The 15710-nt window shown below is 37.0% G+C and overlaps 1 protein-coding gene across 1 annotated transcript in view; it reads left to right on the top strand.

Annotated features, from left to right (window-relative positions):
* Positions 1 to 1680: 1680 nt before the first annotated feature.
* LOC125240366 overlaps positions 1681 to 15710 on the top strand; it is a 318608-nt gene continuing 304578 nt past the window's right edge. The window contains exon 1 of the mRNA XM_048148272.1: positions 1681 to 2233. The gene's annotated coding sequence lies outside the window, so the exon portion shown is untranslated. The remainder of the gene's footprint in view (positions 2234 to 15710) is intronic.

Genomic DNA, 15710 nt, shown 5'->3' with positions numbered 1-15710 from the left:
AGGCAGAGGCATAGTGTGGCCGCGCTACTCGTCATGCCCACCGTTCCCTATTTTGTCGGTTTTTTAACCCCCGACGCAAAAACGGAGGGGTGTTATTAACCCCCGACGCAAAAACGGAGGGGTGTTATAAGTTTCACGTGTCTGTCTGTCTGTGCGTCTGTTTGTCTGTGTGTGTGTCTGTCTGTGGCACCGTAGCTCCCGAACGGATGAACCGATTTAGATTTTGTTTTTTTTTGTCTGAAAGCTGAGTTAGTCGGGAGTGTTCTTAGCCATGTTTCATGAAAATCGGTCGACTATTTCGCAGTCGGGGGTTTTTCAAAATTTTAATTTTGTGGTTATTACGATTAGTACGATTATTGGCGCGAGTAGGGCAGTGTGTGGCCGGAGAGGGCAACATCGCGGCAACACGAGGGGCATAGTGTGGCAGAGGTATTAGATATATCAAATTACATATATTTTATGTTTGGAAACACTCATAAAAACGGTTAAACTGTCCCTGAGTGTCCCGGAATGTCTGGAGATCTTTTACCTTTTTAGGTATTTGAATAAAATATGATTTTATTTCATAAATTATTGTATAAGGCTCTATTTATGTAGGTAAACTTATATCATTTAATAACTCAAAATTAAAATTTTAAAATTACCCCCGACCACGACATAGTGGACCGATTTCCATGAAACATGGCTAAGAACACTCCCGACTAACTCAGCTTTCAGACAAAAAAAACTAAATCTAAATCGGTTCATCCGTTCGGGAGCTACGATGCCACAGACAGACAGACATACACACACACACACACACACACACACACACACACACACAGGCAGACAGACAAACAGACAGACAGACGCGTCAAACTTAGAGTTATAGTTATTAAATAATTATTTGTTTTACAAGGAGGCAAAGTTGTTGTCAATATTGACACCCAAGCAAGCGAAATATTCCAATATTGAACCGCGAGCGTAGCGATAGTATATCTATGATGCTTAGGTATCGCTCTCACATTTTTATAATTGTCAAATTATGACAGGTGTTTTATCATCATCGATAAACAGTATAAACTGGAATACGGCCGAACATTAGAAAAGAAATAAAATTATTGCGCTCGTTTTACGATCGGCAATAATATCTACAAATTAATTGTTATGCCTCTAAGCTAAATTTCTTTATTGTTATGCTTTATCTGGCAAACGTGTTACTGTTGGCTGTTGAACAATAAAAATAATTTGATTAATCACTTGGATATGGCTAATTACAACATAATCTATAATGTCTTATTACAAAGTCCTAAGGGCGAACATGCTGTAACATTATAGAAGGAACAAATTGGACGAGCTTCGCGCAAGCGTACTTAAAATATACACGTCACTCTTACACATATTAGGTAAAACTTGGAGAGAGCGAGATGTAAGAAAATTATAGTAACACTCGAAAAACACATGACATGCTGCTCGTAATAGAAGTGGTTCCGATGTTTTTAAATTAGTCGTGTTATACAATCGAAAACTTCTATAATGACCTAAGACTGACATTGCAGTTTAAACTGTATGTGAATGCATCATGGTTGAAATTCGTTTGTAGTGATTTGACGGCTGGTGTCGGTCGCCATTTTCTATAATGGCGGCGAGTAGTGCGACATCTATCTCGACTTTAGTGTCATCGCTAACTCGCGTAGCGTTCGGACGTCGCGGTTACCGTCGGTTCATTGTTTGATACATAATCATAGAAAAATGACAACGGAAATTGTTTCAAATACTGAAAAAATGATAAATAACACTGTTAACTCGTTATAAAATGCGTAGTAGCCGTAGCAGGTTATAATACACGACTATTATGTAGTAAAATAATGAATTTCACACACCGCCGCAGTCTTGAGTTCGAATTGTAGTGAACTGTGTTGTGGAATCGATTTTTAGGTGTTATTAATGAAATTACTGAGGTGCTTGTGGTTATATTGTTACATAAAAGATCCTGTTGATTTGGACAACGCTACACGAGCTTTACTATTGTGGAAACTCGACTCGCGTAGAATCGATATAACTTAATAAAAAATGCATATTTTCCCTATGGTTTCATAAAGGCTCGGGTCAATATCGTACCGGTTATTGCAATACGAATGTTTTTTTAATAAACAACGTGGTTCCGGAGGCAGTTAAAGTGATTTTATTTTAGTGAATAGTGTTTGTACTGGATTATTTGTTGTGCATTCAAGTTTTCAATCATCAAAAGCAGGTTAGTAAACAAAACATTATTTCACTTTTATTTATTCACACAGCTACCCATCTCATCACAACATCTTGATTATTAATATCAAGAATATTTTTAAATAAAAAGAAAAGATAAACATTCGATCGCTGTAAAATTTTTTTTTTTTTTTTTTACTTATCTAATTGCATAGGTAATAGTATAAACAGCCAGTAACTAGTAATCGACGTCTTTCATGTCACTGTTTTATAAAATAATGAATAAACCCATTGTCACAAAACATGAAATGTCGTGTCCAAAACACAATAAAATAGATAAAACACCATTGTGTGTACAAAATCGCGTGAATTTTCTTTATTATCACAGATTTACATCTTTCTATTGTGCTTTGACATTCGATCGGGACAGTCAACTTTTTAAATACTGTTATTATCGTGGGTGTTTTATAATGTCAAATTCTCGATTTCGTATAGTAATAAATTATCATTGCTTTTCGTCGTGTTTGTGAGAAAATTACTGAATGAATTATATACGTAAGTAAGCGAACCGAGTGTAGCAAAAGGACCTGTCTTGGAACCTGAATAGGTGAACAGGTTTTAAATGCAGCATATTGAATTACATTCCACAAAGATTAGACTGTGCTCTTTATAAAGGACCTTTTATAGCTCTGCCCTTTGAAAAGAAAAGTAATTTGATGCTTGCAAGAGAAATGGGAATTATATTAATTTCTTAGTTTATTATCAACTTCCTTATTATTTGTAAAGGAAGCATTTTGATCTTTGTTTTCCTGTTTCTTTTAATTCAAGGGGTTTGTTTGTTTTCTTTTATTATGCATCTTTTGTTTTAATTTGATCTATTTGCATCAGTTAGGAACTTTATTCAAACAAATCATGTTAGTAGGTATCCATACTAATATTATAAATGGGAAAGTGTGTGTATCTGTTTGTTTGTCCGTCTTTCAAGGCAAAACGGAGCGACGAATTGACGTGATTTTTTGAAGTGGAGATAGTTGAAGGGATGGAAAGTGACATAGGCTACATTTTATCTCTTTCTAACGCGAGTGAAGCCGCTGGCAAAAGCTAGTTTGACTATAAAAATGACCATGATTCTGTATCTTGTCATAATTGCTGGGAATATTTATTTATTTAAACTTTATTGCACACTAAAGAAACATGTACAAATGGCGGACTTAATGCCAAAAGGCATTCTCTACCAGTCAACCATTGGGTTAAACAGAGACATATATGTTGGCGCAGGAGAAATAATAGCTAACAGAGACAAATATAATTGTGACATCAAACATAAATTTACTAAACTCAGGATGAATACTAATATATAAATTTATCAGGGTTCGAGGATATATATCAATGGATATATATGCGATATATATCGGATATATATCCAGCGGGGTTTGCCGATATATATCATTGGATATAAATATCCGATAAATATCAATTTTTAATAAATATTGCAATACAAATATGGTTTTAAAGAAATGTTATATTGTTAAAAATATAGTTTCTTTGTGTTTATTTTTTCTTATTAAGTTATCAATGTTATCAAGTCAATTAAGAGACTGTAGCCTTGCCACATTTTTGCACTGACTTATTTACTAACAAGGATGGCATGGAATACAAATGGAATAAATTAGTGATTGGACCAACATTAAACTAAACTACACACACCATAGACGGGGCAGACCGGGGTGCAGGCAGACCAAAAAGGAGATGGCGGGACGACCTGGACGCATTCTACCCAAAATGGTGGGAAAATGCCAACAACAGGGTCCAGTGGAGAAAGTGAGGGGAGGCCTTTGCCCAGCAGTGGGACACAAAAGAGGCTAATAAAAAAAAAACTAAAATTCAAATTCAAAAATCAACTAAACATGAACTAAAATATAAACAGTAACTATAGAAAAACAAGTGCAGTGATATACACGCATCAGCTATCAGCTGCTAGTGTATCAAATAATGTAATATAATTAAAGAAACCACCACTCAGTCTAGAATGGCATAGAGTAGAGAAGACCTTCACATGATGATCACCAACATCCAATAGGATATGGAACTATAAACTATTAACATATGTGTTACTCCCTTTCTATACATCTTGCTCGCATTTATTATGTCAGACAGTCAGCATTAAATAACACTTCCAAAAGTTTTTTTTTATACTATGTTGGTGGCAAACAAGCATACAGTCCACCTGATGGAAAGCGGTCATTGTCACCTAGACGCCTGCAACTCAAGGAGTGCCACATGTGCGTTGCCATTAGAAACTGGTATTTTCCTTTTTGCTGAAGAAAAGAAAAAGTTTTAAAAATTATATAACCACTAAACAAAAACATGATTGTTTATAAAATTTATAAACAATGAGTATTGAGGTACACCTGTCTGTGAACTGTAGGTAAATTTTTTCTTAAATTATCAGGTATCAGAGTCACATACATTTTTTAAGCCTCTGTGGTGCTATGGTAGAAGCATTAGGAGCGGTTTCAAAATTATCACAGGTTTGAGTCCTGCTGGGATGTCAAATTTTCCAAAATATGATGATCTGACATGAAACTAAAACCACAGATTATTAAGTTTTAGTAGTTTCCTCTAGAGATAAATAAATAAATAAATAAATATTATAGGACATTCTTACACAGATTGACTGAGGCCCACGGCACAGTTGTTCATTGGGTGGCCCTGAGAAGATAAAGATCGGGAGGCATCGAGAGCCCCCTTAATTTAGGAGGGAGGAGGGGGGAAGGCTGGCGCCGCCGCGCTTTCTTTGAAACCATATTTCTCTAAAACTATACAAAATAGGGCATGCGATATATCATTTTCGGATAAATGAAGGACGAGGAATTCATTTTTGGAACAAAAAAAATGTATTTTAGAACAAAAATACAAAATAAAATGGGAAAATCTGAAAACGAGATTTTTTTTTATACATATTATTGCACATTTTATGAAAACTGTAATGGTTTTTTCTAAATAAAAAATTTTATTTAATAGCTACGTTTATCTAGTTTTAGAAAATGTATAATTTGTTTTAGAAATATATTATACGACGAGTGATAAAAAATAATTTACATCGCCCGATAGGGTGATTTGAATGCTCATTTCAATAAGTTTTGTCAATGATTTCAGGTATAATCACTATTTTTAACACAAGAAAGCCGTAATTATTGTATTTTATGGCTATTTTAGTGATAAATGTACTTAAAATAAAAAAATTACAAAAATTAAAAAAAAAAATGTGATAACTTTTTTATAACATTATCCTATTTTGTTCTTTCTATACAATACATATCTAAAAGCAATAAATATGAATGAAAAGCCACATTTATGTAGTTTATAAAAATATGTAGTTTATTATTTAAATATATTACGAAACGCGAGATAAAAAATAATGAAAGTGACGTGGCAGGGCGATCTTGATGTACGGTACGGGTCAGCTTGTATGATTCGATGAGGTGAGGTAAAGGTACTCAAAGCTCTCAAAAAGTGTAGTTATTTAGAGTTATTCAAATTAAACAACATACTCCTATATAGTCTGAATTTAACTATTTATATTACATGAAATGATCGATTGATATGATAGGTCAGATATATACATCTGATCCTAATACATCTTGTGAAATAGTAGTTATCTATATGATTTGCATAATTTATGGATAATTCTTACTTGACATATTTATTATTCCAGATCTGCGTCCTGTACTTAGGTTAACGAGTGCCGAAAATAGTTATTAACCAAAAAAGACCGCCAAATTAACAGCATTTCACCGACAAAAGCTGCCTTGCACCATTTTTGTAAGGGTTATAGGTATATCAAGGTGTCCATTTATGGGGTCAACTAAACCAAATTCAAAATTTGCCATTATTTGCTACTTGTGGCTGGACAAAAGTCTGTAACAATTGGGATTTGGGAGCCTACTTGCCCGCAACGTTGCCTGTTGCTGCAGAAACATGCCTCGAAATTGTCGGATGCAGGTGTAATAAAAAACAGTGCCGCGTAAGGTGCAACCGTAAAAAAAGACTTTTTAAATTAAATGTTCGGAGCTGATGTGCTTATGCAGTGGATGTTGTGATATATACATAATTAAATTCAGACTATTCATGTTGTTTTATTTGAATAACTCAAAATAGCTACACTTTTTGAGAGCCTTGAGTACTAGCCCCGATACACATGTTTTCGTCTAGTCAGACCATTTTTTGAGGTTCTCCTTTGTACAAAAGCAATGTCTTAGTTCAAAAATCATTAATGTTTAATGCTAATACGAATCTAGTTTTTTTTTATGGCACTATTGCGAAATAACTAACTATCATTGATACCGAAAGGAAGAATATGACGATTTTTATTTTATCTTTTATGGATGGGTAAAACCGATTTAAGGGGGCCCAAAGGAAGTAACTAAATTCTGCTAGTAAACTAAAAAATCTTCAAGCCTATGGCATGCAGAACTGCTTTAGGGGAGGAGAACGTGATTAAGACATTTTTTTTGCAATATAAGTCACATGCAATTTTATTTTACAATCAAAATAAACTACCTATATTATAGGACTTTTACAATTTTCTGTACTGGGTCGTGATATACCTACATGTGTAAACGTTATTAGAATAAGTATATTTCTGTATTACTAGACGAACTCCACTGCATAGCGGGTAGTACCTTTACCGCACCTCATCGAATAATGCAAGCTGACCCGTACATTAAAATTTTCATTTTCATTATTTTTTATCTCGCGTTTCGTAATATATTTATATAACAAACTATATATTTTTATAAACTGTATAAATGTGGCTTTTAATTGATATTTATTGCTTTTAGATATATATTGTGTAAAAAGAACAAAATAGGATAATGTTAAAAAAAATATCACATTTTTAATATTTTTTAAAATTTTTGTATTTTTTTTTATTCTAAGTACATTAATCACTAAAATAGCCATAAACTACAATGATTACGGCTTTCGTGTGTTAAAAATAGTGATTATACCTGAAATCATTGACAAAACTTATTGAAATGAGCATTCAAATCACCCTATCGGGCGATGTAAAATATTTTTTATCACTCGTTCTGTAATATATTTCTATAACAAATTATACATTTTCTAAAACTAGATAAATGTAGCTATTAAATAATAAGCTCAAGAAGGCTTGTGTTGTGGGTACTCAGACAACGATACATGTATATAATACATAAATACGTATACTTATATACATAGAAAACATCCATGACTCAGGAACAAATATCTGTGCTCATCACACAAATAAATGCCCTTACCGGGATTCGAACCTGGTACCGCGGCGTAGCAGGCAGGGTCACTACCGACTGAGCCAGACCGGTCGTCAATATAACACACGGTGGCGAACAGCATACGGCCCGCTCTGATAGGAAGCGGTCACCGTGGCCTATAGACGCCTATAACTCCAGAGGAGTTGCCAACTTTTTAAAAATCTGCATAACTCCTTTTTTCAGTACAGATGGTCGTTTCTTTACGCACTAGTTTGAGAAGTGGTTCATTATATGTCAGGTCGAAACTTCGGACGTCCATCTGTACTGAAAAACGTCGTTCGATACACGTGCGAAATTCAGGAAATTCGTAACTGGTGTCGATTTAAAACACTCCCTTCGGTCGTGTTTTAATTTATCGCAACTCGTTTCGAACTTCCTGTTTTTCGCACTTGTATCGAAATGTACTATTTTGTAGACCCCCATACCTTATAATATTTTTGCATGTATCATATACCTAAACTATCCAAGAATATTCTAGCACCCTTTCCGGGCAAAGGTAACCCACGTCAGCTGTCAGAGTAAAACGTGTTCCATTTCATAGTTACCTTTTAACATGCCCTTTTAAATTTAAGTTTGAAACTGGGATACATATCACATTTGGTGACGTTTGAATATTAAGTTATATTTGAGGTTGGTATCGTTGTTAAATGTTAAAAGTTTTATTTTATTTTAAATATACAACTTACCTAATCCAGTACGAGTAGTACGACACAAGTTACGGATTTCCTCTTTCTTGTAATAGTTTTTCACCACCCCTTTTTAACCCCCGACGCAAACGACGAGGTGTTATAAGTTTGACATGTCTGTCTGTCTGTTTGTGGCTGTCTGTCTGTGGCATCGTAGCTCGGATGAACCGATTCAGATTTAGTTTTTTTGTTTGAAAGCTGAATAAAGCTAGGAACATACTACGCGGACGTCCGTCGTAAAACGACCGCGACCGAACAGTGTGCACGGAACAAAACATCCAGCGAGCCAGATTTCGATCGGACGTCCATGCGCTCAAGGCCACGTCCGCGTCCGTCGACCGATAGTTTGCACGGTTATGTGTATTTCCAAGATTCCCGTCGGTACGACGGAAACTATGTCGGGAGTGTTCTTATACATGTTTCATCAAGATCGGGTCGCGATCGGGGGTTTTTTCAAAATTTTGATTTTGTGGTTCGGTTATTTTCCCGTGAGTGTCGCAGTACTCGACTGAGGGCTATGGGTTCGTTTTGTGGTCAATACGCTGGGAACCTGTCATTGCAAAGTCCCGATTTCGTTTTTTTTTTTTATACTACGTCGGTGGCAAACAAGCATACGGCCCGCCTGATGTAAAGCGGTCACCGTAACCTATGGACGCCTGCAACTCAAACAGTGTCACAAGCGCGTTGCCACAGAAACTTGTACATTCCCTTTTGAACCCCCGACGCAAAAACGACGGGGTGTTATAAGTTTGACGTGTCTGTCTGTCTGTCTGTCTGTCTGTCTGTCTGTCTGTCTGTTTGTCTGTCTGTGTGTGTGTCTGCGGCATTAGCTCCTGAACGGATGAACCGATTTCGATTTAGTTTTTTTTATTTGAAAGCTGTGTTAGTCGGGAGTGTACATGTTTCATGAAAATCGGTCCACTAGGTCGCGGTCGGGGGTTTTTTCAAAATTTTAATTTTGTGGTTAGGTTTGCTGTGTTAATACACAGCAAAAAGGAATGTACAAGACCGTACCGTTCCGTTCCGTGTACCGTTTTCTTTTTAACCCCCGACGTAAAAACGAAGGGGTGTTATAAGTTTGACGTGTCTGTCTGTCTGTCTGTCTGTTTGTCTGTGTGTGTGTCTGTCTGTGGCATCGTAGCTCCCGAACGGATGAACCGATTTAGATTTAGTTTTTTTGTTTGAAAGCTGAATTAGTCGGGAGTGTTCTTATACATGTTTCATCAAGATCGGTAAACTATGTCGCGATCGGGGGTTTTTTCAAAATTTTAATTTTGTGGTTCGGTTATTTCCCCGTGAGTGTTGCAGTACTCGACTGAGGGCTATGGGTTCGTTTTGTGGTCAATACGCTGGGAACCTGTCATTGCAAAGTCCCGATTTCGTTTTTTTTTTTTATACTACGTCGGTGGCAAACAAGCATACGGCCCGCCTGATGTAAAGCGGTCACCGTAACCTATGGACGCCTGCAACTCAAACAGTGTCACAAGCGCGTTGCCACCCTATTAGAAACTTGTACATTCCCTTTTGAACCCCCGACGCAAAAACGACGGGGTGTTATAAGTTTGACGTGTCTGTCTGTCTGTCCGTCTGTCTGTCTGTCTGTCTGTCTGTCTGTCTGTCTGTTTGTCTGTCTGTGTGTGTGTCTGTCTGTGGCATCGTAGCTCCTGAACGGATGAACCGATTTCGATTTAGTTTTTTTTATTTGAAAGCTGTGTTAGTCGGGAGTGTTCTTAGCCATGTTTCATGAAAATCGGTCCACTAGGTCGCGGTCGGGGGTTTTTTCAAAATTTTAATTTTGTGGTTAGGTTATGCTGTGTTAAGTACACAGCAAAAAGGAATGTACAAGACCGTACCGTTCCGTTCCGTGTACCGTTTTCTTTTTAACCCCCGACGTAAAAACGAAGGGGTGTTATAAGTTTGACGTGTCTGTCTGTCTGTCTGTTTGTCTGTGTGTGTGTCTGTCTGTGGCATCGTAGCTCCCGAACGGATGAACCGATTTTGATTTAGTTTTTTTGTCTGAAAGCTGAGTTAGTCGGGAGTGTTCTTAGCCATGTTTCATGAAAATCGGTCCACTAGGTCGCGGTCGGGGGTTTTTTCAAAATTTTAATTTTGTGGTTAGGTTATGGAAATATAAGCGTGAGTTTATGTATGCATATATATTATGTTATTTTAAATGTAACCGGCCCTGCCCGGTGTTTCCTCATTTATTTTTTAAATGCATTCTCAACATCGCTAATGCAATGTAAGCAGATACCGCGCTAATGCGTCGGGGTTCGATTCCCAGGTGGATGCGTTTTCGCTGAATTCTAAAGTTAGACGTTAGGTGCCTACGTGCTGGAGTAGACTTAATTGCACCTATAGTGAACACCCTTATTAATGGCGGTACCAGTAATGGAACAATATAGAAACATTTCAAGCAACCTCGTTCTTTTAACCGTTTGTCTGTCTGTCTGTCTGTGGCATCGTAGCTCTCGAACGGATGAACCGATTTAGATTTAGTTTTTTTTGTGTTTGAACGCTGAGTTAGTCGGGAGTGTTCTTAGCCAAGTTTTTGAAAATCGGTCCACTGTGTCGCGGTCGGGGGTTCAAAAAAAAAATTGTGGTTAGGTTATTAACGAAACCCCCTATTTCTAAACCTGCTGTACTCACCATTAAAGTTGCAAGTACACTCGGCTTCATTACGCCACTAATAAGCGAGATTGAGCCTAATTGCCGCCATTACGCTGTATGCGGACTGTACCCGCCATGTGTCGGTTATTCCGTGAGTAAAACTGAATAGTTTTGACCTTAATACACTAAGAGCTGGCTTCGGAATAAGATGTTAAAGAATATTGATTTTACAGAACTACGTAACACACACATTATTTAAAAATTATAAATGGTTTTACTCTTGGCCACAGACTAGCCAAAAAGGCAAAGACGTGGCCTACGATGGAGTGGGCTCGCCCAGAAGATGCCTAGTTCACCCTAGATTTGAAGGTTGCCAGGTAATATTGTTTTTACAGAATGAAGTAGTAATAGGTGCAATATACACTATATACAGGGTGCCCGGTAATTAATGGACAACCTTTTATCCACCAAGAGGGCACCTTATACTGGTCCAGAAAATCGACATTAAGGTTTAGTAAAAGTCGCCTGGTTTTCGAGATTTTCACTTTTTTAAATTTTAGGTAGTATTAAAATTTTAAAAAGTGTGAAAATCTCAAAAACCAGGCGACAGACCTTTTAACCACCAAGAGGGCACCTTATACTGGTCCAGAAAATTGACATTAAGGTTAGTAAAAGTCGCCTGGTTTTCGAGATTTTCACAATTTTAAAAATTTTAATGCTACCTAAAATTTTAAAAAGTGTGAAAATCTCGAAAACCAGGCGACTTTTACTAAATCTTAAAGTCGATTTTCTGGACCAGTATAAGGTGCCCTCTTGGTGGTTAAAAGGTTGTCCATTAATTACCGGGCACCCGGTATACGTACAATCACGCCTGTATGTGTAGCAGTGGCGGGGCGTGAAAATTTTCGTTGCTAAAGCCGGAGGGGTTTTCGGGATCTGTTTTGTATGAACTTCTACAGATACTAGAGAGTTTTAGGGAACCCGTTGGGAATCGACTTGTATCGACGCTCCGCCACTGATGTGTAGTAAAATTCTTAACCCGTCGCCACACAAACAGATTGTCTGAAACCCTACGTAAATTCATTGTTTATCTGATCTAACCCCGATCCCGATTTAAATGTAAATCGATCTGGCAATTTGGACCCGTAATTATTGTAATTAGGGGTCCCGTACGAAACTAACGTTTAATGGCTGTAGATTCAATTCATTTAAAGTTTTTCTAGCAGGGTAGGCAGAGAGCACGGATATCTACTTGCTAAAATCCTGACATTGAGTCATAGCAATTAATTTGAAGTTATAAACAATTATGATGATCTTTAGGTCGATCTTTCAGTTGCGTTTTCGTAAAATTTTTGAGTTGATTTTCGTAGCCTTTTTTGGGACGGTCTCATAGCCTATTTGGCATTGTCTAGGAAGCAGGGTGGACAGCGTTAAGAAGGCCTGCCAGGGTTTAACACAGGCGCCTATTATGAGGACTGCAGAAGACCGTGCGGAGTGGAGAGCTTTGGTGCGAAAAATAACGACCTCATGTGGTCGCGACCCTCAGCCATGAGGAACCGAGGAAGAAGGAAGGAAGCAGGGGTCACGGGTTCGAATCTTGGTAAAAGTATTTTTTTTGTAAATGAAAATTCCCTGTTGCTAAGCAAAGAAAGAGAGAAGTGATTGACGTAGTTGTCCTGTGTGCCTTCGTCTAATGTTTGCCAACAACAAAACCCTGTATTTTTAACTTTCGACGCAAAAATGGCGGGGTGTTATAAGTTTGACGTGTCTGTCGGTCTGTCTACGGCATCGTAGCTCCCGAACGGATTAACCGATTTAGATTTAGTTTTTTTTTGTTTGAAAGCAAAGTTAGTCGAGAGTGTTCTTTAGCCATGTTTCATGAAAATCGGTCCACTATGTCGGCGGTTTTTTCAAAGTTTTAATTTTGTGGTTTGGCTATTATACAAAAGACTCAGTCAGAAATGAAGCACTAAGCAACTGTAAGCAAGCCTAGCCGAATTGAGAATTGTTTATCCGTAACCCTGCCTGCCGCGCCACGGTCCCGGATTCGAATCCCGGTAAGGGCATTTCTTTGTGTGATGAGCACAGATATTTGTTTCTGAGTCATGGACGTTTTCTATGTATATAAGTATTTGTATATTATATATATCGTTGTCCGAGTACCCACAATAAAAGCCTTCTTGAGCTTACCGTGGGGCTCAGTCAATATGTGTAAGAATGTCCTATAATATTTATTTATTTATTATAGTATTTGTATTGTATTGTCTGATGTGGCTCTCAAGCGTTTCGTGTTTTCTCCCTCTATTGCTCTTTCGGATTGGTGCGACAGAGCCAACTACGTTTATTTCGCCACGTAGCGCGAACTATAGTCACTTCGGCTAAGTCTGTTGTGAATTTTTATACAGGATGTAAAATTAAACTGACAGATGAAAAAAAATCAATACAGTGACATGCGTCGGCAAAGTGCGTGTCCTCATCCACCCTGTATTTTATTACGCGAAACTCGGTCAGAAAACTCCCGTTAACACTGGTAACAACGACAATAGCGAACATAAATCTGCCGTAAAGAATATACGCCGTAAACATTTTATACGCCATTGGACGCACGCACATGTCTATCTATTATGGTGGGATTATCGCAATTTCTCGAAAGGGCGTAAAAATGACAAAATTTTAGATAAACTATCTGTCATAAAAGTAACTTTTTATTTATTTAGTGAAGGCTTAGTGCGTTTTCATATTATCCGATCCGATATCGGATGTAGGACCGATATCCCATACCATCTTGGATTTTTTGGTTTTGAAATCCATCTTACATCCGACGTCGGATCGAATAATGCGAATACGCACTTAGCCGAATTAACAATAGATTTTATCCGTAGGGCATTTTATCGTGTAAAGTCAAATTTCTTTAAAATTGATAAAAGTAGGAGAATCTAGTAATAAAGATGATTTCTGTGGTCAGTGGCATTTTTTCGTTGAAGTCGGTACTCGCTTCGCTCGTGACCACTTGCTCGTTTTTCAATTCCACAGTATATCCGTAGGGTTTCGTGTTTTCTAGACGATCGGTCTGACTCAGTCGGTAGTGACCCTGCCGCGCGTCCTGGGTTCGAATCCCGGTAAGAGCATTTGTTTGTGTGATGAGCACAGATATTTGTTTCTGAGTCATGGACGAAATCTATGTATATAAGTATGTATTTATCTATTTAAGTATTGTATATCGTCGCTTAGCACCCATAGTACAAGCTTTGCTTAGTTTGGGGCTAAGTTGATCTGTGTACACCTTAAGGTGTTCCCAATATTTGTTTATTTATTTATTTATTTTTCTCTCTATTCCTCTTCTGTATTGATACGACAGGCAGAAGGCAGTTGCGTTTCTTTAGTTTAGCGCTACGCTAACTATAGTCACTTCGGCTTGACCCGAGACCATGTTAGTTTTTAATATATACAGGATGTAAAATTATATTTCGAGATGAAAAAAAAAAATCTATACGGTGTAAAAATGACGAAATTTTAGATAAACTATCTGTAATAAGAGTATATACTTTTTTTAGTTTCGTGTTTAAGTTATGGATAAAAATATTTTAGGAAACCTAACTTAAGCTGTTTTTTTTCAGGCACTTTATAATCATATTAATTTTTTTCGTAATTGCACAAATACATTACACGTCACAACAGTTTTACATACAAATTTAAAATTTAAATTCTGATATTCTTTACTTTACAGTTGGCAATAATTATTTAGGTAATATTAAATTGAAGGAATGTGAAAATATCGTACCTTTTGTTTCTATTTCTAACGTTCGAAATAGTGAAACGAAATGTTTAATTGTGGAACAGTAGATTAAACACTATTTTACATAATTTATTGATAAAATGATCATAAAATAGAACTTCGAGACCTTTTCAAGTGCACGTTGGCCCAAACAATGTTAAAGAAGATCAAAATTTTAGAGAAATCTTAATTTGGCAAAAAATTTTTGGTACATTTATGGGACACCATGTAGGCATGTATATCTATGATATGACGACTTTGTACTGTAAAGTTAATTTTACTATTCCTATGATACGAGTGGGTATAATTATTATAATCTTATGACTCTATGACCCGCTTCTAAGACGCCGCTTATTAAATGTACTTCCCTTATTTATTAACTTTATCTACTATTCATTATTTATTAGCATGTTTACTGGTTAATTTACATCGCAACATAATCTTCACTAGACCACCTACGATGTAGTATGAGAAAACATCGAAACTGTCTTTATCGAAAGTCTAATTTCAAAAGTCGCACATAAATCACCATTATTTCCATCATATTAAGATTCCCTTTTCGGAATTACCGGAGCATTTCTGTCATTTGGAATTACCCTAATGCACCTTACTGTACAGTTACGAACTTTAATTGTTGATCCACTTATAGCTCATTTTATACTGGAAAGTCATAGCTTAACTATGCTTAACTCTGACATGTCCAGTATAAGAACCTCCTCCTTTTTTGTAGTCTGTTAAAAATGAGCTAGAAGTGGATCAACAATTTTATTAAAGTCCGTGACCGTATATTCAAGAGTTTGGATATAAACATGAAATAAATGTCATATACAAAGAAAAAGTGACCAAGGTCTCTAAGTGTCTGAGCTTGAATCGAACCAGCGTCCTCCGATTACCAGACGGATACCTAAACCGCTCGGGCTCGGGCTTGGCCTTAGGGATGGTTAGAGAGCGCCACGAGCCTTCGGAAATGTCATATTTTTGGAAATTTCGACCCTTGCCTTCGTGACCCGGTGGCCGAGCGGTTTAGGTGTGCCATTTTTTTTTCAAAGTTACGCGATTCATACTCAGAATCGAGAGCTCTTTCGATCCTGATAGGAGAAAAAAAATGTCCCAAGATTTCCATACATTTTTCGAACCTTCCAT

This window comes from Leguminivora glycinivorella, chromosome 27 (genome assembly GCF_023078275.1).
Source record: "Leguminivora glycinivorella isolate SPB_JAAS2020 chromosome 27, LegGlyc_1.1, whole genome shotgun sequence".
NCBI lineage: Eukaryota > Metazoa > Arthropoda > Insecta > Lepidoptera > Tortricidae > Leguminivora > Leguminivora glycinivorella.
This window is presented reverse-complemented; position numbering and strand designations above follow the sequence as displayed.